This window comes from Chlorocebus sabaeus, chromosome 12, assembly GCF_047675955.1.
Source record: "Chlorocebus sabaeus isolate Y175 chromosome 12, mChlSab1.0.hap1, whole genome shotgun sequence".
Taxonomy (NCBI): domain Eukaryota; kingdom Metazoa; phylum Chordata; class Mammalia; order Primates; family Cercopithecidae; genus Chlorocebus; species Chlorocebus sabaeus.
In genome coordinates this window covers 10,657,085-10,666,895 of record NC_132915.1, presented here as the reverse complement: position 1 = coordinate 10,666,895, position 9,811 = coordinate 10,657,085, and the positions used below count along the sequence as shown (strand labels likewise).

The following is a 9,811-nucleotide window of genomic DNA, read 5'->3' as shown; positions in this document are numbered from 1 at the left end:
TGCAAATGTATTACCAGCCATCAGTCCAGGAGTTCTTGGTAATTTGATAACTATCACTGTAATTTACCTGATAGTATCACAGTCAGGCTCTAAGCACCCCTAGGATAGAACTCAAAACTGCGTTGAACAATGCAGCCAAGTCCACCATGAAGTTCCATAACCCATGCCTTTAAGTGATCCCCTCGTAGTTCTGTGGGGAGCAATAACTCAGACACTGGAAACTTCTTCAATGTATAGGGCTTGCTCTAAGCTATGAATGAGGAGGATTGTAGAGGCAGAAGAAAAAGGAAAAACATTTATTTTGTTTGGCAAGCTTTTTGTTTCCAGTGACGTCCAGAGACAGTGTGGACCCTAGAAGAATCCAGGATTCTCTTCCTTGATTCAGTGACCTTTGCTGGATTGTGTGTGGGTCACTTTTTCAATGTCTTCATCCAAAGTTGGCAATTAGGTAGAGTTTTACCAGCCCATGAGCTTGAAATTTTTTTATTCAACCAATCAGTGATATTTATTGAGCACCTATCATGTACTAGATGCTGTCCAAGTTACTGGTCACTGGAGTCTCAAAGATGAATGAGCACATTTCCTTCACCCAAGGGGATTAGAGTCCAGTGGGTCACGCAGACAACACCCAACGTAACTACATTAGGTACAATTAAGGCCATGACAGAGATGAGCACACTGTGATGCCAAGCAATGGCAAGGAAACCTGCCCCAGGCTGCTACATGGAAGCTGTGACTCAAGACAAGTGGACGGGAGTTTTTGAGCAGAAAAATGGGGGGAAGGGGTTGCGAGAAGAGGAAACGGCACCAGCAAAGGAGCAGTGGTATAAGAAAAGTAAGGGCATTTATTGAACCGAATTCATTTGGTAAACTGGGCCCAGGTGTGAGGGTGGGAAAGCGTGTGATAAAAAGCAAAGACATCATCACAAAGGGCTCCTTCTGCCAAGGTAAGGACAGCGTTTGACTGGGGAAGTCTTCAGTGGCTCCACATTTGAGACAGAATAAAATCTAGAACTCCGGTATCCTTGAAAGGACCAGCAGGACATTAATTTTGCATCGTCACATCCTAGTAGCAAAGAGAACAAAATGTGTGATGAATGCAGAATCTGAAGATGGTATTTTTGTTCAAATAAGCTTTATCTCGTCCCTTATGTCCATTGTCCTGGTACCCTGGGTCCGGGAGACACGAGGAGCCACAAATATCCCATAGGAGTCCCGCACTGCACTCCACCTCCCCGCAGCCATAGGCAGACGAGAATCATTTTTCATCTGCTATGCAGTCATTTTGAAAGTGCCTGCTTTTCACTGGGAAGGTAACGTGATAGTCCCTCTGGGGGATGCACATGAAGCCGAAGTGAAACAGTCTTCCTTCCAACTGCGACTGCAGCAGTTTCTTTGCCTGGCTCTCCTTCTTAGCATAAGCGTGGCTGAGTCTTTTGTCTTTTGTTCCTGAAACTACACCTCAATCTTAGACTCCATAGTGTTCTGTTGTTGCTTTGTTTGTTTGTTTTGATATGCATCTTTTCATAAAACGGGTCAGGTTCAAAAGGCACTGGCTCTTTTCCCACATTAGTGTCTGTCCTGGGTCAAATGTGCCCCAGGTGTGGCTTCGTCAACATTCCGTTTACACATGATTCTCATTACGGGATCCCCAAGGGCTGTGAAAACATTTTCTTGAGCCGCCCCCAAACAGCCACAACTAGGAATTGGCAAACACCAGTTGAAATGCATTATTTTAAATGCATTATGGGCAGTCAGTCCCCCACCCTGATGTGTACTCAACTCCACACATCCTCACTGCCTGCCTATCCGGGACCCCACATCACCTCTTAGCTCATCATGTTCCTCGAGCCCCCAGGATCCCCTTGGCCAGGTCCCGGACGTTCGGATTGCATGCACAGGAGCGCCGGCAGCAGAAGGGACCGTGCCAGCGAAAGGACCCATCAGGCCTCCGAGGCCACATCACCATTCCATTTGCTGGCTCATGCGTCAACTTGCATGACTTCTACGTGATTATTTAGCCTTTTAAAAATACTTTTCACCCTTTCCTGTGCCCTTTTAAGGTAGACACAGTTTTTTAAGAGGCTAACACAGAAGGGTAAAGTAAGTCTCCATAAAACCCAGAGAAGAGACAGAAGAGACTGTGAAACTCCTCTTTGGACGCCATCTGGAGTCATGGCAAAATAATAATAATAATAATAATAATAATAATAATAATAATTTTACCTGCTAATCCTTTAGCTAAAAGCAGTTCATAGAAGGGAATTGACAAGCTCACTAAGGTAGAGAGAAGTAGCTTGTGCAAAGACTGTGCCTCAGTTTCCCCATTTGTAAAATTAAGGATTCGACGTGATAACCCCTCAGCTACCTCCATCAATGAACTATGATGATTCTGTTTTATTTCATGCGGGCCATTTTTTAAATGAAGCATAATTGTGAATTTAAATTTTTAGTAATAACATTCTGTTTTTTTATGAAGTAGATAATGAGAAACCAAAACATCTCATTTGTCATCAACAAAAATAAATCACCTTTAGAGTGGGGATGAAGGGCAAAAACTTTAGTCATGTATAGTACATGGAATAGGGATCAAGGTGGTGTATATTTGGGGGGACCTTTTTAAAGAATTGAGCAAGAAAAGAATTCTTATAAAAAGCAAATGTGAGCTACCTGATACAGTCACCTCCTTTTCTGATTCCAGAGGTCTGATTCCGGAGGTCTGAAAGCAGCCTCAGCAGCAAGCCACAGCAGACGTGAAATGGGGAAAAGCAATGGCATCACTGGTGACCAAAGGCCTGGACAAGCTACTCCAGGCTCCACACCATCTCTGGAGATGCCTGGCTTGGGGAAGGTCCCTGGTAAGAGAAGCAGCTCTCAGCCTCTTCTTCTGGTCAAGCCCCTCTGCAGAAACAGAAAGGAGAATAAAACAGGGGCTCAATACAGATTACAGTTACATGAGCTTATATGCCAGCTGGGTTTTTTAACTGACAAATGAAAATGTATATAAATGTATGGTGTAAAACCAATATGTGGCTGGTCATGGTGGCTCACACCTGTAATCCCAGCACACTTTGGGAGGCCAAGCAGGCAGATCAGTTGAGCCCAGGAGTTGGAGAAACACGGGCTGGGCAACATGGCAAAACCCTGCCTCAAAAAACAAAAATTACCCAGGCGTAGTGGTGCACACTTGTAGTCCCTGCTACTTGGGAGGCTGAGGTGGGAGGACCTCCTGAGCCCAGGAGGTAAAGGCTGCAATGAGCTGTGATCACACCACTGCACTCTAGCCTAGGCAACAGAGTAAGACCCTGTCTCAAAAACAAAAACAAAAAAATGATTTTTTCACAAGTGTATACATCCTGGAATGATTAAGTCAGGCTAATCAGTATATCTATCACCTCAAATACTTATCCATTATTTTTTTAGTGGCAAGAACATTCGTCTAGCAATTTTCAGGTATACAATGCATTATTATTAACTATAGTCACCATGTTGTATAACAGATCTCTAGAGCTTATTCCTGTTAGCTGAAACTTTGTACCCTGTAACCAACATCTCCCCATTCCCCACACACAACTCTCAGCCCTGAGTAATCACAATTCTTCTCTCTGCTTCTATGTATTTAATTTGTTTAGATTTCACATAAGTCAGATCACATGGTATTTTTCTTTCTGGGCCTGGCTTATTTCACTTAGCACAATGTCCTCCAGGTTCATCCACGTTGTTGCAAATGACAGGATTTCCTTCTTTTTGTGGCTGAATCACATTTGATTGTGTCTATTTATCACATTTTCTTTATCCAATCATCCATTGGAGTATGCTTAGGTTGGTTCCATATTCTACCTATAGTGAATAACACTGCAATGAACATAGGAGTGCAGGTATCTCTTTTAAATCCTGATTTCATCAAAACCACAATGAGAGACCATCTCACACCAGTCAGAATGGCGATTATTAAAAAAGTTAAGAAACAAGAGATGCTGGCGAGGCTGTGGAGAAATAGGAACGCTTTTACACTGTTCGTAGGAATGTAAATTAGTTCAACCATTGTGGAAGACAGTATGGTGATTCCTCAAAGACCTAGAACCAGAAACACCGTTTGACCCAGCAATCCCATTACTGGGTATTTACCCAAAGGAATATAAATCATTCTATTATAAAGATACTATGCACATGTATGTTCATTGCAACCATATTCACAATAGCAAAGACATGGAATCAACCCAAATGCCCATCAACGATAGACTGGATAAAGAAAACGTGGTACATATATGCCATGGAATACTGTGCAGCCATAAAACAAAATGAGATCATGTCCTTTGCAGGGACATGGATGGAGCTGGAAGTCATTATCCTCAGCAAACTAACACAGGGACAGAAAAGCAAACACTGCATGTTTTCGCTTATAAGTGGGAGCTGAACAATGAGAATACATGTTCAGGGAGGGGAACAACACACATTGGGGCCTGTTGGGGAGTGGGTTCTGGGGAAGGACAGCATTAGGAAAAATAGCTTATGGATACTGGGCTTAAAACATAGGTGATGGGTTGATAGGTGAAGCAAACCACATGGCACACATTTACCTATGTAACAAACCTGCACATCCTGCACATGTATCCCTGGAACTTAAAATAAACAAAATAACATAAATAAAATGCATTCAATTAAATTAAATTACACTTTGTCCTAGAAAAAATAAATAAATACTTTAAATAAATGATTTTCTATTTCATATGAAAAAAAAATCCTGATTTCATTTCCTTTGGAGTAAACAAGTTTAATCTTGGCCTTTGAGGAGGGCTGATTTTGCAGAGGAAATGGGAGAAGATGATTCAGAGATAACAGAAGTCAGATTGGTTGGCAGCAATAAGGTTCTGAAAAAGCAACTCTGAGGCCCAGGATGCCACTCGGGGGCTGAGGGGATGGGGAACTGGGTCTAGAATTCAAGGAATCTAGGCATGGTTTTAGGGTCCTGGTCCCAGCAAGAAACTGGATTGCCAGCTGTGAAACCCAGCCTCCTCTCCACAGGCAGGTGGGCAGGGCCTGCTGAATGGAAACTTCTAGTGCCGCATGGGCTCCAGAACCAGGTGGTGGTATTAGCCTTTCAGGCTGAGAGGAGCTGAGGAAGAAAAGTCTGCCCCCTTGCGGTCCCTGCCTGTTCCTACTTCATTCCTTTTGGGACCCTTGGCTATCTTGCCAGTCAACTGTCTTGCTCCCACCTGGGAACCCGGGATCTCACTTGGCCTGAGCTTGCCCTCTCCTGTCCTGGCCATGGCACATTATATAGCCGTAGGAAGGCTGCTGTGTCCTTGTTGACCCCTGGGATCCAGCCCTGCCTCCAGTGTCCAGCCACCATCTTACAAAAACTATGCGATCCGTACAGCATGGCGACCTGCTGACAAAATACCAACTTCAGATGCACTATCTTCTTTTAGTCATTTTTGAACATGTTTGACATCACCAATAGAGACTTTATTTTTTTTTTTTTTTTTTTTTTTTTTTTTTTTTTTTTTTTTGAGACGGAGTCTTGCTCTGTCGCCCAGGCTGGAGTGCAGTGGCCGGATCTCAGCTCACTGCAAGCTCCGCCTCCCGGGTTCACGCCATTCTCCCGCCTCAGCCTCCCGAGTAGCTGGGACTACAGGCGTCCGCCACATCGCCCGGCTAGTTTTTTGTATTTTTTAGTAGAGACGGGGTTTCATCGTGTTAGCCAGGATGGTCTCGATCTCCTGACCTCGTGATCCACCCGTCTCGGCCTCCCAAAGTGCTGGGATTACAGGCTTGAGCCACCGCGCCCGGCCAATAGAGACTTTAAAGACGGTTTTCATGAGGTATGTCCAAGTGAGTGCAGCAACAAGCCATCCAGTGTCTGGCACTTTGGAAAGTCTTTGACCATTGATTGGGTAGAAGGCAGTCTTTCGTGATCCACATCCAAGCTCAATCCTGACAAATAGATTTTCAAGTCCTTAGAACGCTGACTCCAAACTGTAACATCACACTAGCTCTGCCTGCTCCTGGGCTTCATGTCCTTTAGAGAATCCAGATCTCTTCTCTCTAGTCAGCTCAGACAGGAAAGCATTAAAGGCCAAGAATTTTCCAGGCCACATCCATATCCTAAGGTTCTACACTCACACACACACACAAAGGGAATACTAAAATGGGGTTAAAATTGAGGTTAAAATACTTGCATCAAACAAGTTTAAAAAATTTTTTTTGAGATGGAGTCTTGCTGTGTTGCCCAGGCTGGAGTACAGTGGCACAATCTTGGCTCACTGCAACCTCTGCCTCCCAGGTTCAAGCGATTCTCCTGCCTCAGCCTCCCTAGTAGCTGGGATTATAGGCGCCCACCACCACACCTGGCTAATTTTTGTATTTTTAGTAGAGATGGGGTTTCACCATGCTAGTCAGGCTGGTCTTGAACTCCTGACCTCAGGTGATCTGCCCGTCTCAGCCTCCCAAAGTGCTGGGATTACAGGTGTGAGCCACCACACCTGGCCAGAAGTTAATTTTTTTTTTTTTTTTTTTTTTTTTTTTTTGAGATAGGGTATCACTCTGTTGCCCAGACTGGAGTGCAGTGGCACGATCTCAGCTCACTGCAACCTCCACCTCTCAGGTTCAAGCAATTCTCCTGCCTCATCCTCCCAAGTAGCTGGGACTACAGGTGCCACCACACCTGGCTAATTTTTGTATTTTTAGTAGAGATGGGGTTTCACCATATTGGTCAGGCTGGTCTTGAACTCCTGACCTTGTGATCCACCTGCCTCGACCTCCCAAAGTGCTGGGATTACAAGCATGAGCCACTGCACCTGGCCACAAGTTAATATTTTTAATGCAAAAAGGTATGACCCAACATAATTGTGTCACTCACCACATGGAAGATTAGTTTAAAACATGAATTTGCAGGTGTATGATCTGGTTTTTAATTGTGTAATAGATATTATTATCTTTCAATCATTTAGACTAATAATTTCATTTGGATATGAACCCAAGGGCTCCAGTTGAAGGCCATTTGTGAAGGCCTTGATTGGAGTGACCCCTTTATCCCCATCAAGGCTGGATTCTGCATCATATGAGCTTATCTCTTCAAAAGCAAACTCCACCTCAACTTTTCAAATTACCCCTGTGAAGTTGAAGATGCTTAGACATAATCCAGTCCCAATGATTGACACCAGCAGAAGCATCTACGGGGAATGACAACACAAGATGTGTTCAGTTGGATTCCTGTATGCATCCCTGTCCCTCTCTCACGTTGGCCATGACTAGATTTCTAACTTAATATTTCCAGAACAATGGTGGTCTTAGTGGGGATAGCACAATGATGAGGAGGAGAAAAGGAAAAGTCCAGGTAACAAAGGTCATTCTGGCCCCTAAGTGGCGAGCAGGAAGGAAGTTCTCCCATCTTCTTCTGATCCTTCCAGGCTGCCTGCTGAAGACGTCCCGTAGGAAAATGTCACTTAAGAAGTTGAAGCACAAGCAATGCCGACGTTTGCCAGACTTCCTACCCAGCTTCCAACTGCAAGCAATTGACCATTCGCGTGAATAACGACAGGGCTTCCTAGGCTTCCCAGGCCTCCCAGCGTGGCCTCCTATGTTGATGAGATTCCTCCGCTCGTAAGTCTCTAGGGAAGCAGGGCCTCTTCCTCCTACCAAGATGAAAAAGTCTTGCTATTCATTACCCTCCCAGCAGCTAGCACATGGCCACATGCCTTAAATGTGGTCAACAAGCAGCACCCACCCAAGCAGTTTTCATCTTGAGGGAGTAACATCCAGGCTAAGGTTCAATTAAAGTTACTCACAGTGGCTTCAGAGATCCAGGCAGTGCTGTGGAGAAGGGCCACTGCTGGCAAGGCCAGAGGGCAAGCTCACAGAGGCTGTCCCTGCAGTGAGACTGTGGCTCTGTGTCCTTGCACCCCACAGAGCCCCCTTCTTCAGCCTTCCTCTCAAGTGCATGATTCCCTGATAACCTTCACATAAATCTTCCTTCTCTTTAAATTAAACACAGTACACTTCTGTTGTTTGCAACCAAGAATGCAGACACAGACACAAATAAAATACAAATTATGTTGGAATCAGCTGATTTCCTGCCCCTTTTCTGTTGACATCAAGAGGGGCCACATGTCACATGTCTTGCTTTAGTGCAAGAAATGGGAGTAGAAACGAGCATGTGTCACTTCTGGGCAGAAGTTCTGAGAACCAGCCTACAGTTTGCTCTGTCTCGCTTCCTTCTGCCGCAGATCACTGTGTTTCAGATAGACCAGGGATCAGCCAATTTGCTCTGTAAAGGGTCAGAAAGTAAAGATTATCCACACTGTGGGCCATACTGCCTCTATTACAACGACTTAATCCTGTTGTGGAGGTGTGAAAATGGTACATAAACAAATAACTATGTCTACCTTTCAATAAAACTTGATTTACAAAAACAATAGCAGGCCAGATTCAGCCACAGCTCACAATTTCCCAACCTTGAAATTGAGAGAGCTTTGTCCACCTCAGTCCTGGAATAACAAGATAAGGAGCAGAAACTCAGCAGCTTCCAACACGCATATAGCAGGAGTGAAAAAATCCAACTTTGTGTTTGAAAGTCACTAAGCTTTAGGGGTCTTTTGTTACCACAGTGTAACTCAGCCTATGCTGACTGATACATGAGTATGAAAAGATAATCTCCATGCAAGTAAACAAAAGTTGATTTTGTATGATTTGATGAAGTTAGATCTACAAGAGGTGGGAAAAACTTCTTTACTTCTCAAGGTCAAAAAGCAAAAACAAATTCCTTTTCTTTCTGTGATACAGTTTCAGATCAACCACTGGTGCCTGTAATGCTATGACCCTTATCATCACAGAGCAGTAGTTTCATTCTGTCTCACGAACACTGGAACAGAAGCCCAGAGGACTGGACTCTAGTTCTCATCTCACCTCGAATTAGTTGTTTAACTCTGAACTGCTCACCTCCCACCCCCAGTCTCGGTTTCCCCATGTACAAAACAAAAATCTGTGCCAGCCCAGAAGCATTGTCTTCAACCTCTCTTACTTAGGGCTTTTCTAAGAGCACTGTTTACTGATGACTGACAGCAGCAAGAGGTTCAAAAACGACAATGAGTAATCAAAAGCCTCTTTTGAAATGGATCCCACCTGCTGGGACGTGGATGTTGAGCAAAGATACAGCTCTTCGGAAAGTGGGGAACATTTTCCAGGCCCACAGGAAGCAGCGTGGTAAAGCCAGTGGAACAAAGCCATAGGGATGAAACTGAGTTTCTCCGTATCCCTGCTGAAAATTTAACACTCAGCAATTTTGTCACTCTTGGCCTTGGGAAGAAATTCCTTCATGCTCCTTGGTTGTTCCCAATGAATGTTCTCATCTCAGATCAAGGCTAAATGCAAAAAAGGAGGACCACTCACTTCTTTCTTTACTTTGATGCCCACAAGGGGTTGAGGAGCTTCTCAGAGTCAACAGTGCAGGTGCCAGACCCAGCCCAGCGTCTGGTGCCCATGGGATCAGCGTGTATGAGATCCCAGTTTAATCCCCACGCCAGAGGCTTAATCACTGAACTCTGAATCAGTCCTTGGCAGAGAGAAGGCTCTTGGCCAACTTGTAAATTTCCACCCTCCAAGCCACCTCAGGCCACTCAACAGCTCAACAACCTCCCCGCGTTCCTTGGGGAGGCGCTCCACAGCCCCACCTGCACCTCCAGCTTGAGACAGTCATGGAAGGGCGGAAGAGAGGGAGCGTCAAAACCCTCATCTGCTCCAAAACTCTGTTCTAGTCACCTGACACAAAGTCTAGGATTGTCACCATGCTGTCATTCTTTTGTCTGTGGCA

At 44.7% G+C, this 9,811-nt stretch overlaps 1 long non-coding RNA gene and 1 pseudogene across 1 annotated transcript; one reads left to right on the top strand and one right to left on the bottom strand.

Annotated features, from left to right (window-relative positions):
• Positions 1-757: 757 nt before the first annotated feature.
• On the bottom strand, positions 758-9,606 carry LOC140713034 (uncharacterized). The gene is made up of 3 exons (XR_012094917.1): positions 9,124-9,606; positions 2,671-2,901; positions 758-1,066 (listed from the first exon to the last, which is right to left on the bottom strand). It is a non-coding gene; the product is annotated as an uncharacterized lncRNA (long non-coding RNA).
• Positions 2,051-2,181, top strand: LOC119624630 (small nucleolar RNA SNORA26; annotated as a pseudogene).
• Positions 9,607-9,811: the final 205 nt, after the last annotated feature.